The sequence below is a fragment of the Pinus tabuliformis genome, chromosome 6, assembly GCF_031772625.1.
Source record: "Pinus tabuliformis cultivar Carrire ecotype Pingquan chromosome 6, CPIR1, whole genome shotgun sequence".
NCBI lineage: Eukaryota > Viridiplantae > Streptophyta > Pinopsida > Pinales > Pinaceae > Pinus > Pinus tabuliformis.
In genome coordinates this window covers 638,322,621-638,338,769 of record NC_142292.1, presented here as the reverse complement: position 1 = coordinate 638,338,769, position 16,149 = coordinate 638,322,621, and positions in this window count along the sequence as shown.

The window sequence follows — 16,149 nt, the reverse complement described above, 5'->3', positions numbered from 1 at the left end:
CTAGAATAACTAGAGATTAGGGAATGTCCAATTGATAAAGGGCCAAAAAATATAGATGTAGATGCCAAAACAACATCAATAAGGTCAAAATAAGAATTTAAATCATAAAAAGAGGGAGTGCATCAAGAATTACCCATCTAGGAAAAAGTCGTCATGTTGATTTGACCATCTTGCACCTCATTGATGGCCTTCAGGGGCTACTAAATGTGGACCACATCCTCCTCTTTTCTTACTCTAGTTGTTGCCTGAGCTCCATCCCTAACATCCTTTGGTACATGCGTTTCATATTTTCCATCCCCCTATAAAAAATCAAGTGTAACCTCTTGAACTACCTTCCTATGAATCCCAATCTTCATTGTGCATGGAAAAGGACAACCCCTTACACCATGCCCCTATCGATGACAATTGTAACGTTGAAATGGGAGGCCCTCATAGTCCACAGTTTGCTGATCAGAAATTACCCTATAGTAAAGTGATATATCTCAAGCATCTACATGGTTTAACAAGTATTCTTATTCCATGTTTCCTTACCTAATTAAAGTTTTCAAGACCATATTTCAACTTATAACGTCATATCATCTTGTCTTTGATCGATACTAGTTACCTCCTGTATAATTATTTGATATAGCCTCATCTAGTTAGTGTCGGGTTCAACAATAAATCCCACCATTCAAGTTTTCCTAACTATTGAACTCTCTCAGATATATTATACACAATATACTTACACATTTTATCATAATAAAGGACTAGATTTTATGCATACCAATCTTCCTTACATGATCTGGATGGCCAACATATCTTATCGGGATATTACATCAACTTAGGATTTACTTTCGCATGCAACCATTATATTGTAGCTTCTTAAATATTTTATTACATATATGTATCAATTCAAACCAAGTAAAACATATAATTTAATCCCCACATATCATCGAACATGCACTTACAACACTACCTATGTATGCTTTTGTATATGCATATATATAGACCATGACCATATATTATGTAGACTTCATATATTAATAGCTTAAAACTAATTCGATAACACATCGACATGAGACTGATTCAATAAGTATAGAAAGTCATTTTTCTGACCATAATTGATCATTTCGTAAAACTATGGGAGAGAGCACCTTCCTCCCAACCAAGAGTGACCACCAGCAACTCCCCTAGAGATATATCTTCTTTCCCAAGAAATAAAAGCCTCTTTTGTATCCCCTTAATGGTATTTTATCTCTTAATTAGGAAAATTTATTTCCTTATTCCTTTAAGCCACATCTTTCCCTCTTGCTTTATTTTTCTCAAATTTTAACTAACGTCAGCATTTCTCTCAAGATAAGTTTTAATTTCTATTTAGAATAATATTTCTCTCCAATTATGCTATTCACGTAATGGAAATTTTCTCCTAGTATTTTTTTTGGACAAATATTTGGCAAGGTCCACCATGTGGACTTGACCACTTAACAAATTTCTATAATAGCATGGTCCGTTTAGTCACGTGCTCTTTCCCATACAATTCCAAAAATTAAAACATTTATTTATTATATAAAATTTATTTACATAATTATTCAATACAAATCATGGCCTCCACAACGATTAAGTTCAAACAATAATCACAATACTCTAAAAACCGTTAGGCCTTTGGAAAGCAAGGCACAAGGTTATCATATCTTCCTCCTCTCAAAATAAATATCGTCCTTGGTGTTTTCTTATTCCCATTACTTCCAGAACGAGGAAGAAAATGCCTCATGCAATTTGTCCAACATTTCCTAGGTAGCATCCTTGGGAATGAAGTTCTTTTGTTGCACACTAATGTGGGAAATGACTCGATTCAATAGTGAAGTTTCCGTTTGATCTAATATTAGCAGAGGTTCAACCTGGAGTTCTCCTTCCAGTTCAAACTGCAACACTTTCAATTAATCAAATGAGTAAGTTCATGAAGAGACTTATTCAACAAGGAAATATGAAAAACATGTAGGTTTTAACCCCATACGGAAATTACATACATACAAATTCTAAAACACAAAAAATAAACAATGCGAGAGCATAACAAATAAAACACATATACACAAAGATTTCCCCTGGATCCCAAAACTGGGACTACCAGCTTGATTTTTCATTATATTCCTTTCAATGTTACAATACATATTTATACATATCAAAGCATCTAATAGAATGGACCGAAAACCATCGTGTCCAAAACCATGGACTGAAAACCATCCCATCCAAAACCATGGACCAAAAACCATTGCATCCAAAACCATGTGCGAAAAACCATGCACAAAATGATAGGTAGGTCCCCCCAACCTATTATATGCTAAAAGAAATTTCCCTGGAGCACTGCAATGGACCCTGTAGAGGGGGCCTGCCCACCCCCCTCAAACCCTGTGGGACCCTCCCTATGAAATCAGCGCAAAAAAGGGTGGTATCCACCGCCCTTCTAACCAACCTATCAACTACGTAAGCTAGTTATCCAACATTTCCTAGGTAGCCTCATGCTGGCTTGTTGGGGCCTGACCCAGGTTCAAAAGTGATTTATCCAAACAAATCCTGAAACTACTGGCCCTTTCGCCAATAGTCCAAGACGCGGAAATTGAGGTCTCACCTCAGGTAGTATGGGAGGGTGTTGGAGCCAGGTTTTTTCACCCTATGGATGCCTTGATGAAATCTAGGAAGTTTGCGAACCGAACTTGCGTGTTTGCACTGCTCTGCGTAGCCTATGTCCTTCGCAACTTGTGCAACTATTTCTGCGCCGCTCTGTAAAGAGAATGAAGAGGGATTATCTAGATCCTTCATCCTTACTATGCTATTATTATAGATCTTAACTTAATTGTGTGGCCCCAATATTCTCATTAATCATTCAACATTCATAACAATTGCGCGCAATCATAAAACTATAAAGAGATGCATAAATATAACATAAGCATAGACACACAATATTTCAGAATCAACTTATCTTTTATTAATTCTCTATCCCAGTACAACCCCAACTCCGCCCTACACACTTAGCTGCAGGGGTCCACGCATTCAACTGCGGACTCTACTAGGCCTCTGCACACTTAGATGTAGAGCCTCTACCTATCACTACGACCCAATACCTTTAGATCTACTTATAAATTATAACCATGCCTTCGCATCTCTCTGTCACTTTTCAAAAACTAAGACTCACTTTACACTGAGAGCCTCACTCTATTTATACAATCCCATGTTCCGCAGACCATGGGTGCGCTGACACACTTTACATTAAATTACATATCTTATTACGGACAACACTAGACTCTTGCGCTCCATGCACGCATTTTGCGGGGTCTTTACATTACACTTGACCAAAATTTGGGCTTCAAGCACCAAAAACATGCTATGGGGGGACGAACTACCCAAAAATCTCCCAAAACAATCATTGTGACTCATCCTGAGTCACTCCGTTGGTGAAACGATCTTTGCGCAAAGTCCATCCAACTGTGTCTATGCTGCACAAAGATCCACAGTGCACTGCTTTGCCATCTGCTAGATTCGCTATGCTCACTCGGCTGAATGCTCATTGTCACAGTCAAATCCCTATCTCAAGTCATGCATCACTTTCATTTGTGTGAGTTTTCCTTTGATGTCAGCCATGATGATGAAGGCCTCATCAATCCAAGGTTGGACATGTGTTTTAAGTACCGCCTCATTTTGGCATGCTGCGTCCACTTTCTACTTCAATGCCTTTGCCTGTTGTAGCCTCGCGAGCCACTGATTTAGGACTACTGTCTACACTATCCCACACACACTATCATATTGCATTTGAGGCTCTCGTGCCTCTATTTCCAACCACTGTATGGTGGGGTCCTCCTGTAAGGTTGTGAGGACCCCGAAGGATTCTTCCAATAAAGTGGTGCAGCTCTACACTACTTGTTCAATTTCTTTCAGCCCCTTTTAGATATCGTCAGCACGTTGTTCTCGAACTACTGGAGGTGTGGAGGGTTGTCCCTTTAATCGTAGTTAAAAAATTTGCAGGTTGACATCCAGATGGATCATTGTAGCTTCCTCCTTTGTCTAACGGAATCCACTGGCAAATTTGTGGATCTGCGGATAAGGTGACATGCTTCTTCTATGATCTACTCCAACTACTAGTTCTGTGCCACCACCTCATTGTGTTGTAGGCTAAGCTACTTGATGTTGATTTGTTGTTCACTTAGCATTTGTACTACACATCCTTCCATAGCGTAGAGTTCTGTTGTTGCTCCATTCTACAGCTGGTATAAAATATCTTGTGGAAGGACATCCAAGTTTATTATGAGTCCCTTGATCTGTCCTACCGCAGTTATATCCTCCATGTTGTTCGCTGCCAGTGCTCCTTTGGGCAGTGTGACAGTTTTAGTCATTTTGGCCTGCAATATCTACTTTGTTGCCGATGTTCCCGTGGCACCATCGGTGAGTACTAGCCCTTATTATGGGGGCCGTACGTGAAGTCCCTGGAGTTGCACCCTAACAGCCACCAACACATTCTGCTCTTCCATCATTGCTTCCTGGAGCGCTTCCCTAGTGACCTTGTGAACTGTGTCGCTGATGTTGTATAGATCACCCTCTGTCAGTGTAATAGGCTCCCCATCCATTTTGGATGCCTTAGTCTTCTTCCATGGCCCTATTTGTTCCATACTTCATGGCCATTTCAGCTATCTTGATGTCATGCTTAGCTCCAATATTTCCGTTGTGTCGTCTGTCCCCTATCCTGTGTTCAGATCTAGGCTTATTCCCTCTTGTGTCGTGGTTGCACTAGTTGTTGGTGTTGTTGATGCTTTGTTGATAGACTTTGCTACCTCACGTGAATCCCTTACCCCCTCGGTGAATTTCTCGTTCCTATTCTATTGTACCAGCAGCTTGGTGGCATCCTTCTATCTTTGTATCGCTGCCTCATCCCACACTACCAGATCTAGGGCATGCCACTCAAGTGGCCATCAGTCTAGCACAACGAACACAACATCATCAATTGCAATGAAGGGGAGGTTGGTATGTTTCTGCTCTTGATCCTTCCATGCCGTGATATACACATTGTGCATATATGTCGTAAAGTCTACAAAGCTCGGTATACTGTCGTATACTATGCGTGATAGGCATGGCCATTTGCTGATCCCCATCTGTATGCTTGCCTCCATAAGTATTTAGAAGATCTTGGTCTCACGAATCTGTGTAGCATCCCTTGTTTCCCATAGCAAAGAATATTTTGGTGCCTCTGGTAAGTCCTGATGAAGCGGAGGAAACTGACTATCCTCTGGCAATTCCCCTGTGATCAACAAGATGGATAAGAGAAACCACATGCAGTGGAAGGTCTTACCCTACTCCTCGGCCTCCTTGCAATTCATCAAGAACTCCTCGTAGAAGAACTGTGCCCAATTTAACTCTACCCCCTTAGCACATTGCTTGGTTAGCGTGATGACCATTGTTGGTACCTTGTTGTCACAACATTTTCTCAACACTTTTCCTGCTAGCAACTCGATGGCTATGCACACCCCTTTTTATTAAATGCTAGTAATGACATAACCCCTTTGCTTTTTCTACAACTTGTATTTCTTCTTCATGGCCTCTACGAGTGCCAAGTCTCCCTTTTTGCCAGCTATTTCTGTGGGGTTCCTTCCCGCACAGGGAGGCCGAGAAATCCTATGAATAAGCTCCCCCGTGATGGGAATCAACTCCTCCAGCCACAAGTACCCATTATGCACTAGGCAAAGTAGTTGCCTAATGACAAACATCATGATTGGTGCCCGATGATAGTGTGGAACCCATAGTAGGTGGAATAGCCTAGCCTCCTTCACACTGTGCAACCATTCCTGTGGCTTTATCACTGTAACTGACCCCTCCTTGCTTTGTTTCATAAGTTTCCTGGTTTCCAAATGTGGGAACTTTTCACTGTTCGCGAGCTCCCACTCTTCAAATTTCTTTGTGGGGACGCAACCCATTATCGATCCTTAAAACATAATTCCAGCTCGGAGAAACAGGTTTTGGAGTGAGCTCTTAACGACATCCAAATCTTTGGGTACTTTCACTCTCCCTTTCCGCGGAGGGACATACTTGTGCAGTTTTACTTTAGAGCATACTGGATGAATGTCTTCCTCCATTTCCTCATCCACCTTGATTTCTTCTTTGAATGCTTAGAGATCCTCCTCCTTGTCATCTGTCTCAAGATTAACAATTTTTACCTTGTTTTCCATAGACAGTTTACTGAACTATGGATTTCGTGGAGACCTGAGGACTGGTCCCACTGCTTGTGGATCTGTCCTGGGCCTCAGCGTCCGGGGCGATTTTGGAATTTCCGGTCCCACCTACGGCAAAGGGCTCGGGGAGGCTTCTTCGGCAATGCTTTCGACAAACCCTACACCTCTCCAGGTAGTTTTCATCTTCTTTGAGCTATTTGTAGTTGTTCATAACTTTGGAGGCTCAAACATCGCTTGGTGCTCAACACTATGGGCTATTTTTAACAACTCAAATCTCAAACAAACAGGTGTTGTCTCGTGGCCCGCCTTGGTAGTTTTATAGCGTCCTTCGAATTTTAATATGACCATTCCCTCGATTTCTGAGTCATTAATGCATTCTTGGTGGCAGATCATCCGAAATCTAATTCAGATTCCATGTCTTAATTGCCCGCCGTCCCCTCCTCGTTGCCTTAAATTGGACATCTTGTCACGAATAGTTACACCAACGGTCACTTCCCTGCCTACCCGAGTGGTAGCATAACCCCTTGTGCGTGGACATGACCTGTGTGTCATACTGATCCTACACGCAACCTCGTTATCGCAGAGCTCCCATACAGACTCTTTTATAGTCCCACACTCTCTTTCAACTACTTGGAGCGCTGAGAATGTGCCTCCCATGGATAGTGAGGTAGTCGCACCACTGGTGTGAGGCTTCAAGTCACCTTCCAACCCTGCCTGCGGGCCCTTCTTAATTATCCCCATGCCAGTCAGTGCCTCGCATTCTTCCTTAAATGTTGCAATCCCCTAGTTACTTTGTCTAATAAGGTGCGGTCGCAGCCATGGTAGTAGAGCCAGAAATTCTTGGCAACAATCTTCTAATTTGATGGTATGGTTGCCCGTATCTTGTCCTATACTTCTATCGATGTGACATGCTTGTGCGATTTTGGTTTCCAGTTTTCTAATTTCCGCGTCCATTATCATGCTTTTCTACTTCAGTCCTACCTGTTCTTCTTCGAGTTCGTGAAGTTTCAAGTTCCCTCGTTGAATGGCTTCCTGTAACTGTATAATTCGTTTACCCGGTTCCTCATGTACTGTCCCAACTGTGGAATCTATTTTAGGGGGATTCTTCTTTTCTCTTATGGTTTCGTCTCTTTTCGTCAGCGTTGGGATCACTTATGTGCTCCAGTTTTTTATTATGGCCCTATAGGCCCATCGAACTATTGGTACATGCAGGTCCCATTCAATTCATCTCTCGTGGTGAATTCTATTCATGATTCCGCATAGCTTTTTAAATGCTTTGATGTGGAATACTTGTGGTGCACATCGCTTTTCCTACTACCATGTCTGGTTTTGATTTTCGATCCTTAGTCTCCAATGTTCTTTCACAACACACGTCTGCACCCATCAATACAAGTGAGCGCGCAAGCTGCTTCATCCTAACTACCCAGCTCTTGTTGGATGTTGGGGGCTTCCAAACTGTAAGCACATCCATCTTCTACATTCATGCTAGTTTACAATGGTCTTCTGATGTGTACCCCACCATCATGCGTGTGTTGCGCGTAGTGCCCATTCCAGCGCACCATACTTTTGTTGTTTTGGTAGTGCACTTTCAAATTTGTCAGGAATTCATCCACCGTTGTTACTCCATCATATGTTGCCAGTTCCCTTGCCTCTGTCATCACATAATGTAGTGATCTAATCATCATGTTGCAATTCAGTGTTGTCACTTCGTGCAACCGGTTTTTCTAGCGTTCTACTTCTTTGTCTAAATCTGAAGTACAGGAGTTGTACCGCTCCCACAAGATTCTACCATATGCAGTCAGGTTCACCCGATCCTGGTCTCACATCATTATCTGGTAAATACAATCTAGCTTATCGTGGCTTTCATCATCCCACACTGGTTCAGTGTAACGCGCTCCCACGACTGGGTCTAGTGGAACTACTACGTGTAGGGACTTTTTCTCGAATATCATCTTCCACTTCTTCAAGTTGATGACTCCATTCATATCAGTGGCCCAGTCTATTCCTAGCAATGTGGGATAAGGATTGTTGTCAATGACAATCTCTATTACTTCAAAGTCCATCTGTCTGCTTGCCCGTTCGATATCAACTGTTACCCCTTGCAACCTCCCCATGGGTAAAACCTTCTGTTGGTTCACCATTCATAATTGAATAGGGGACCGCTATAACACGGGCCTGTCCATGCGTTCCAATGTCTAATTTGGTAACATATTCATGTCTGGACCCAAGTCTAGGATTACCTGATCCATTTCATACTCACCAATCTGTACTGTCAATATCATTTCCCTCCCAATGTGCAATTCATTCTTTCCCAGTTTCCGAACTATACGCGGTTCCCCTGACCCTGCGCACCTGGTGATCAACTCCTATAGTCCCTTAACAACCTTATGGTCACATAGCAGTTTTATGCACATCTCCAAAAAGGTAGTAAGCATATCAGGATCAATCCCTAGCTCTGGTTGATCCTTACTACCTAAAGTAGAGGCCTTCGAGAAGCTCTTCTTAGCTTCCATGAACGTCTCCTTTATGCGTTCTAGGTCAAACTCAGGTTCCTTTGTAGGAGCCTTGCGAACCCATGTATCTTCCTCGGGTTGCTTCCCCTTATCCTCCCCTGTGGTCGCACCACTTTTGAGCATCATGTTCACATTTGGGTCTTCTTCATGTGGTTCATACCTCATCATTTGGATATTCTGAGTCGGAGGAGGCTAGAGTACCCCTTTCTCGCGCATCTGTGTGATCAACATAGGACAATCTATCATTTCATGATCAAACTGAGCATAGTATGAACAGGATATCCTCGTCGAGTTGGTACAATCATGGGCATAGTGTCCTAGTCCCCCGCTATTGTAGAAAATTAACTGTCCACGGCCCCTTACTGGTCCCATTCCTCCTCGTCCTCGATCTCACCCTCGAAATCTACCATGTGCCATCCCCGCCGCTGGGTCGAGGGCTCATGTTTCTATCTACATTCGATATGCTTAGGTCTTATCCATCATTAACTCATAGCTGCAACAAGTATGCTCATCGTGGCTTACTGACCTACAGAAATTACAAAACAATTGTTGGGGAGTCTGCATATACTTCTATAACAAATGACAATTGTCCATTGTGTGTTTTCCTCCTATTTGACAAATCACGCACCATAATGTGGGTATCACACTTGGCCCTGCCTGTGCCTCCGGTCCTAATGGCATTGTCCCCCCTCATACCAAGTAGTTCACAAATACTAGACATTGGTCCTTGTCATGGCCATGGTCTTTGCATTTTATGCACCATCCTTCCTTGCGTGCATCTAGCCGCAGTGCCCCATCCTGCTTCAAGTTCTGCATTCCCAACCAGAGATTCTGTAGTTGAGCATGGATTTTTTGATCTCCCAGCCCTAGTTCTTGTATAGGTGTCTCGTGCAACCTCATCGCCATTTCCAAAGCTTTAGCCTAGATAGAAAGTTTCTGTTGTGATAGCGTCGTCCTCAGGTTCAGAGTCAGAGATTCTACAAACCATGCACGATGATGTGCATATGTGAGCATCATATTAGCCTCACGGAACATACTCTTTAGTCGTTGATCCAGATCCTAGGGGGTCTCTCCTGGAAGCATTGTGATCTCTTTAAATCTGATGATTGACTATGTCTCTGATTTCGGTCAGCTAAATTCTCTATTTAGCACATTCAAGATCTCTATTATTCCTGCATTTGGGTGATCATTTGAGTGCTTGATATATCATGTCAATGCGTGATACTATAGTGTGCTCACCAATGTAGCCTTCTTAATGTTATTGTCTGTGACCCCTTATTCTTTCCACACCACTCTTACCATGAACCAGAGCTGGTCCGATCCTCATTCCCTACTCCTCTAAATACGGGTAGCTTAATTGCACTCGCCATATTGAACTACAGGGTTGGTGGAGCTGGAGTGGGTGGATATGGAGGTCAATGAGGTGAAGTGGGTGGTGGTGTGGGTGGAGGTGGTAACTATGGAATGTGCTATCTTATAAAACTGACCGCACTTCTTGAAGAGACTTGAGCGAGCTCTTCCTCACTGTCTCGCGAAGGTGAAATTAAGGGATTATTTCCTAATTCCTTGCTATCTTTCTAGATATTTCCACTCTGCATCATCCCAAACAATAATGTATTCGTATAACTCACTTTTCAAATAACATCATCTTAATCCAGGTATTCAAGGATTTAATGTACTTACCTCACAGTCCCTTGAGAAAAAATTGTTCTGGTTCACTGTAGCTCATGCTTGTACCTACCGCAAACTTAGTGATAAATACCCCTCTCATCCAGTCGAGTCAATGGTCCACAGCTCATGCAATCTTATCTTCTGATGCTTCTAGTCTGTGCACTAATTCTGGAGTCCACACTATCAGTTGGTCAATCTTACACCTTCCTTGGCTGTCGGCTAACCTCACGATCCACTCATATAGTTTAGAAGGAAAGGATGTGAAGAAGATCTCATGGATTTTAGTATACACATAGTGATCCAGCCACCTTTTCTCGGATACCTACTGACTTCTATGTCACAAAATCATGAATCTTCTTGTCTAACCACTATTTAATTTCCTTCTTTGTTGGGTTCCAGTGGCATGACATCAGACATCCCTTAGGTAGATCCTGATCCTGGCGAAAAAACCATATGTTGGCTTGTTGGGGCTTGACCCAAGTTTAGAAGAGATTTAGCCAAACAAATCCCGAAACTACCGGCCCTTCCGGCAACAGTCCATGGAGCACGGACTGATGTCTCACCCAATGTAGTATGGGAGGGTGCTGGAACCAGGTTTCTACACCTTAGGGATGTCTTGATGAAATCAAGGAATTTTGCAAACCAAACCTGTGCGTTTGCAGTGCTCCACGCAGTCGTATATCCTTCGCAACTTGTGCAACTGCTTCCACGCAGCTCCTTAAAGAGCACGAAGAGGGGCTGTCTAGATCCTTTCTCTTTAATGTGCTATTATTATAGATCTTAACTTAATTATGTGGGCTCAATATTCTCATTAATCATTCAACATTCATAACAAGAGCACACAATCATAAAATCGTAAAGAGATGCATAAATATACTAGAATCATAGACACACAATATTTCAGAATCAACTTATCTTTTATTAATTCTCTGTCCAAGTACAATTCCGACTCCACCCTGCACACTCAGCTGTAGTGGTCCACGCACTCAGCTGCAGACTCTACTAGGCCTCTTTGCACTTAGCTGTAGAGCCTATACCTATCACTATGACCCAATACCTTAAGATCTGCTTCTAACTTCTAACCATGCCTTCACATCTCTCTGTTACTTTTCAAAAACTAAGACTCAATTTACACTTAGAGCCTCACTCTATTTATACAATCCCATGGTTCATGGACCATGGGTAGGTTGGCACACTTTACATTCAATTAAATTATCTTAAGGCGGACAACCCTAGACTCTTGTGCTTCGCGCCCGCATTTTGTGGGGTCTTTACATTACACTTGAGCAAAATTTGTGCTTTAAGCCCCCAAAACCTGCTATGGGGGGATCCGCTACCCAACATCTTGTCAGGAATGAAGTGCTTTCATTGCACTTTAACGTTGGCAATGACTTTATTCAATAGTGAAGTTGCCCTTTGATCTAATATTAGTAGAGGTTCAACCTAGAATTCTCCTTCTAGTTCAACCTTCGCCACTTTCAATTAATCAAATGAGTAGGTTCATGAAGAGACTTGTTCAACAAGGAAATATGAAAAACATGTGGATTTTAACCCCGTACATAAATTACTTGCATACAAATTCTAAAACACATAAAATAAACAATGAGAGAGCATAACACATAAAACACATATACACAAAGATTTTCCCCTAGATCCGAAAACTCGGACTACCAGCTTGATTTCTCATTATGTTCCTTTCAATGTTACAATACATATTTATACATAAAAAAGCATCCAATACCATGGACTGAAAACCATCGCATCTAAAACCATGGATCGAAAACCAATGTGTCCAAAACCATAGGTAGGTCTGCCCAACCTAATATAGGGTCCAAAAATTTTTTCCTTACGGCATTACCTGCGACCTCGTATAGGTGGGTTATCTTCCCCCCTCAAAGCCCCTAAATGGGGGGGCTTCTGCTCGCCCTGTGACCCCCCCCCCCCCCATTGCACAATTGATGCAACTAAGAGGGGGCTCTTCCCCCACTCCAACCCCCTGATTAACTACATTGGCTAGTTATCCAAGATTACCTAGGTAGACTCCTCAGGAATGAAGTGTGTTCATTGCACATTAACGTGGGAAATGACTCGATTCAATAGTGAATTTTCCCTTTGATCTAATATTAGCGGAGTTTCAACCTATAATTCTCCTTCAAGTTCAACCTACACCACTTTCAATTAATCAAATGAGTAGGTTCATGAAGATACTTCTTCAACAAGGAAATATGAAAAATATTAAATACTTTTATATGAATCGACATTTCTAGATGGTATGCTACCAACCCTACTCTATCTTTTTCCTTAAATAGTGCACAAAACCTAGGTGCTAACATAGAGGTTCCCAATTTTATAGTAATATTATGCACTCTCTTCTATTTCACTTAAATCTTCTGCCTATCTTGTATAGTTTCAAGTTATGTCTTATCTTCTTAACCAATTTCTCTATTCCTATACAAAATATCAAGTCCTAAAACCATTCTATCTTCTAGTTGACTCCTTCTCAAGGGAGTGTGGAACTTCTTTGTATACAAAACTCCAAATGGACTCATCTTAGTGGATGCTTAGTATATGTTATTGTAACAAAATTCCACTGAGTGGAAATAATGCTCCCACTTTATGTGATAGTCAATTATTTACATATGCAACATATCCTCTAGTACTTCATTACTCCTTTCTGTTTGATGATTGGTTTGAGGATGGTAGGCTATAATGAAATTCAATTGTGCACTCGTCCTTGTAAACATGGATTTTCAAAAATTAGAAGTAAAATTTGCATCATGATATGATATAATTGTTTTTGGTATCCCATGTAATTGAAATATTTTCCTCATAAAAATACGTGCAATATGTATTTATTTATATGTGCAGTGAACAGAATTAATGGGAGCTTCCTTTCTCAAACTTTTCACTACCACCATGTTTGATTTATGCTACTTCCTGGTTCTAGGTGGTCAAGTAATGAAGTCCAAAGAAATAAGTTCTCTCTTCGATTTTGGAATAGGTAAATGATTTAACAGTCCACCAGGGTGTTGGTCTTTCACTTTCAATTGATAGCATTGTAAACACCAGGTGAAATACTCAGCCACTTCTCGCTTCATCCATGACCAATAAAAATCTTTCCGCAAAGCTATAATCATAGTCTAATACCATGGATGAGATAAAAAAGGTTTTACCTAATGCTCATTCAGAAGTAATTTTTTGAAGATGAACGCATTTGGAACATATATTCTATGTATGAAATTTAGCACCCCATCCTCATTTTATGCATAACTAGACTATCCTACAATGTTTATTTTTTGTTATATCTGTCCATATACTTCATCTCTTGAGCATACGACTTTGATCTACTCTAAAATGTATATTTCTGCACTACTAATAGTAATTTCAAAAATTTCAACCTTATTCTCCTTCCTTATTCTCCTTCCCCTTGATGTGTTTAATATCAAACTCAAATTTTGTTAAGAAGTCCATCCACCTTTCCTATAGTTGGCTAAAAAAAATACTTCAAACTAATATGATGAGTAACAACAATAAATTTCATTCCTAAGAGACAATGCCTTCACATGTTTAGATCATGTGTGTCTACCTCTAAATCAAGGTCATAAAAGACATAATTTTTCTCATGGTATTTTAACTTTCTTGATTCATATGAAATTACATTATTTTCCTACATAAGTACTCCACCAAGTCCTTTGAGACATGGATCTGTGCAAACAATAAAATTATTACTAGGATAAGCAATTTTCAATATTGGAGCCACTGTTAGAAAATGATTCAATCTCTCAAAATTGTCTTCGCAATTTTGTGTCCACTTGAACATAACTCCCTTTTTCTGTAGTGAGGTTATGGGGTAAGCTAATTTTAAAATTTCTTCAATGAACCTATAGTAGTACTCGGTAATACCCATGAAAGATTGGATGTCTACCACATCTTTAGGAACTGACTAGTTTAACATTACTTTGACCTTTTCAAGGTCAATTAAAATCCCTTCCTTGGAAATCACATGTCCCAAATACTAGATTTTCTTCTAATAGAATTCACATTTGCTAAACTTTGTGTATAGCTAGTGTCCCCTAAGCATTTTTATAACTACTCTCAAGACTTCTTCAAGTTCTTCTTCCTTTTTTTATATAATAGAATACCATCATTAAAATTAACAAAACTTATGTAGATACTTGCTAAAAATGCTATTCATCAAACACATTAAGGTGCAAGGATTGTTTGTAAGGCCAAATGGAAGTACAAAAAATTCATAGTGCTTGTACCTAGTGCTAAAGGTAGTCTTGGGTATATATTCATTTTTGATTCTTGACTAATGGTAACTAGACCAAAGGTCTACTTTGAAAAATGTGTTTTCCCTCTAACTTGGGCAAAAAAATTATCTATTCCGGGTAGATGTTATTTGTTATTCATATTTAGTTTATCTTGTTCTTTGTAGTCCATAAATGTCATGGAATGTTTAGCTTTGTTTCTTATAAACAATATAATGGCTCCCTAAGGGGAAATGCTTAGTCTAATGTACCCCTTTTGTAGTAGCTATTGCAATTGAATTTTTGGCTCCATGATTTATTACACACTTATTCTAAATGGTTCTTTGGGCACAATTGTGGCTCTTGGCATTAACTCAATTATAAACTCTATGTCTCTATTAGGGTTCAGTCCTAGAATCTCATCTAGAAAAACATATTTAAATTATTTGATCTATTCAAGGCCATCTTTGTTTATTTTTTCTATTTTTGTATGAATTCTTCTATTTGTAAAACAAATATTTTGTAGCCTTTCTAGTTACATTGTTTTAGTTGTAAAGTTGTAATTGTTTTGGTGGATATGAGCCTTGGAATTTCTCTAATAAGCTACATATTTCCTTTTTTTGTGGTGCATGGATCAATTTTCTCTAGACAATTAAGTATGAACATATATTTCTCCAACTAGTAAATTTCTAATAACCACACCAAACTTACTCCATCGGGGCGACTTTTATTACTAATCCAACCCTTGTTATGCTATCATAAGAGAACAACAATTTACATTATATTTTTTTCTCTCATATATATATATATATATATATATATATAGTCTTGTGTATATTTACCATCATCGTCTCCCACTATCATGATTAACACTCAATAGATCCTACATCCCTCGTCCAACAACAATCCTGATCCACAGATTGCACCAGGGTAACATACCAGTCAGATAAGTTGATGGAGGGTGTTTTAGTCAAACTTTTAGCCCATGGTTCTGGGGCCCGTAGTAGACAGTCCATAAAAATTGTGCCCCATCTAACAACTCATAATGACTGCACCAACCCTCCCTCATCCCTGCTCATGTCATGGGGATGGGGTGTCAAAATAACCTCAATAATTATATTTCTATAAATCTCTACAATTAATCAATATAGTGTCCCCACCACATCATCCCAATATTTTCCTCTTGGCTCTTTACTTTGCCACTCCTCTTACACCTTTTGGGTGGGGACCACTAAGATATGTCATCATTTTCCCTTCACTTTGACACCATTCTAACAAGTGCATTATTATATTGCTAGAATGAAACCTTTTGGTATATGTGGACTGGGGGTCCTCACCCACGTACATCCCTAGATTCTAGTTGGTCCACGATTTCAATGCCTCATCAACCTATGCCAACTCATCCTAATGCACTATCCCGATGGCTCCTTCAGTTGTTGTCCTTTGTTTTAATCAACCAAAGTGGGTCCCTTTGGGATAATTTATCATCACACTGTGATCCTGACATGTTAGTTTTGGTAGCAT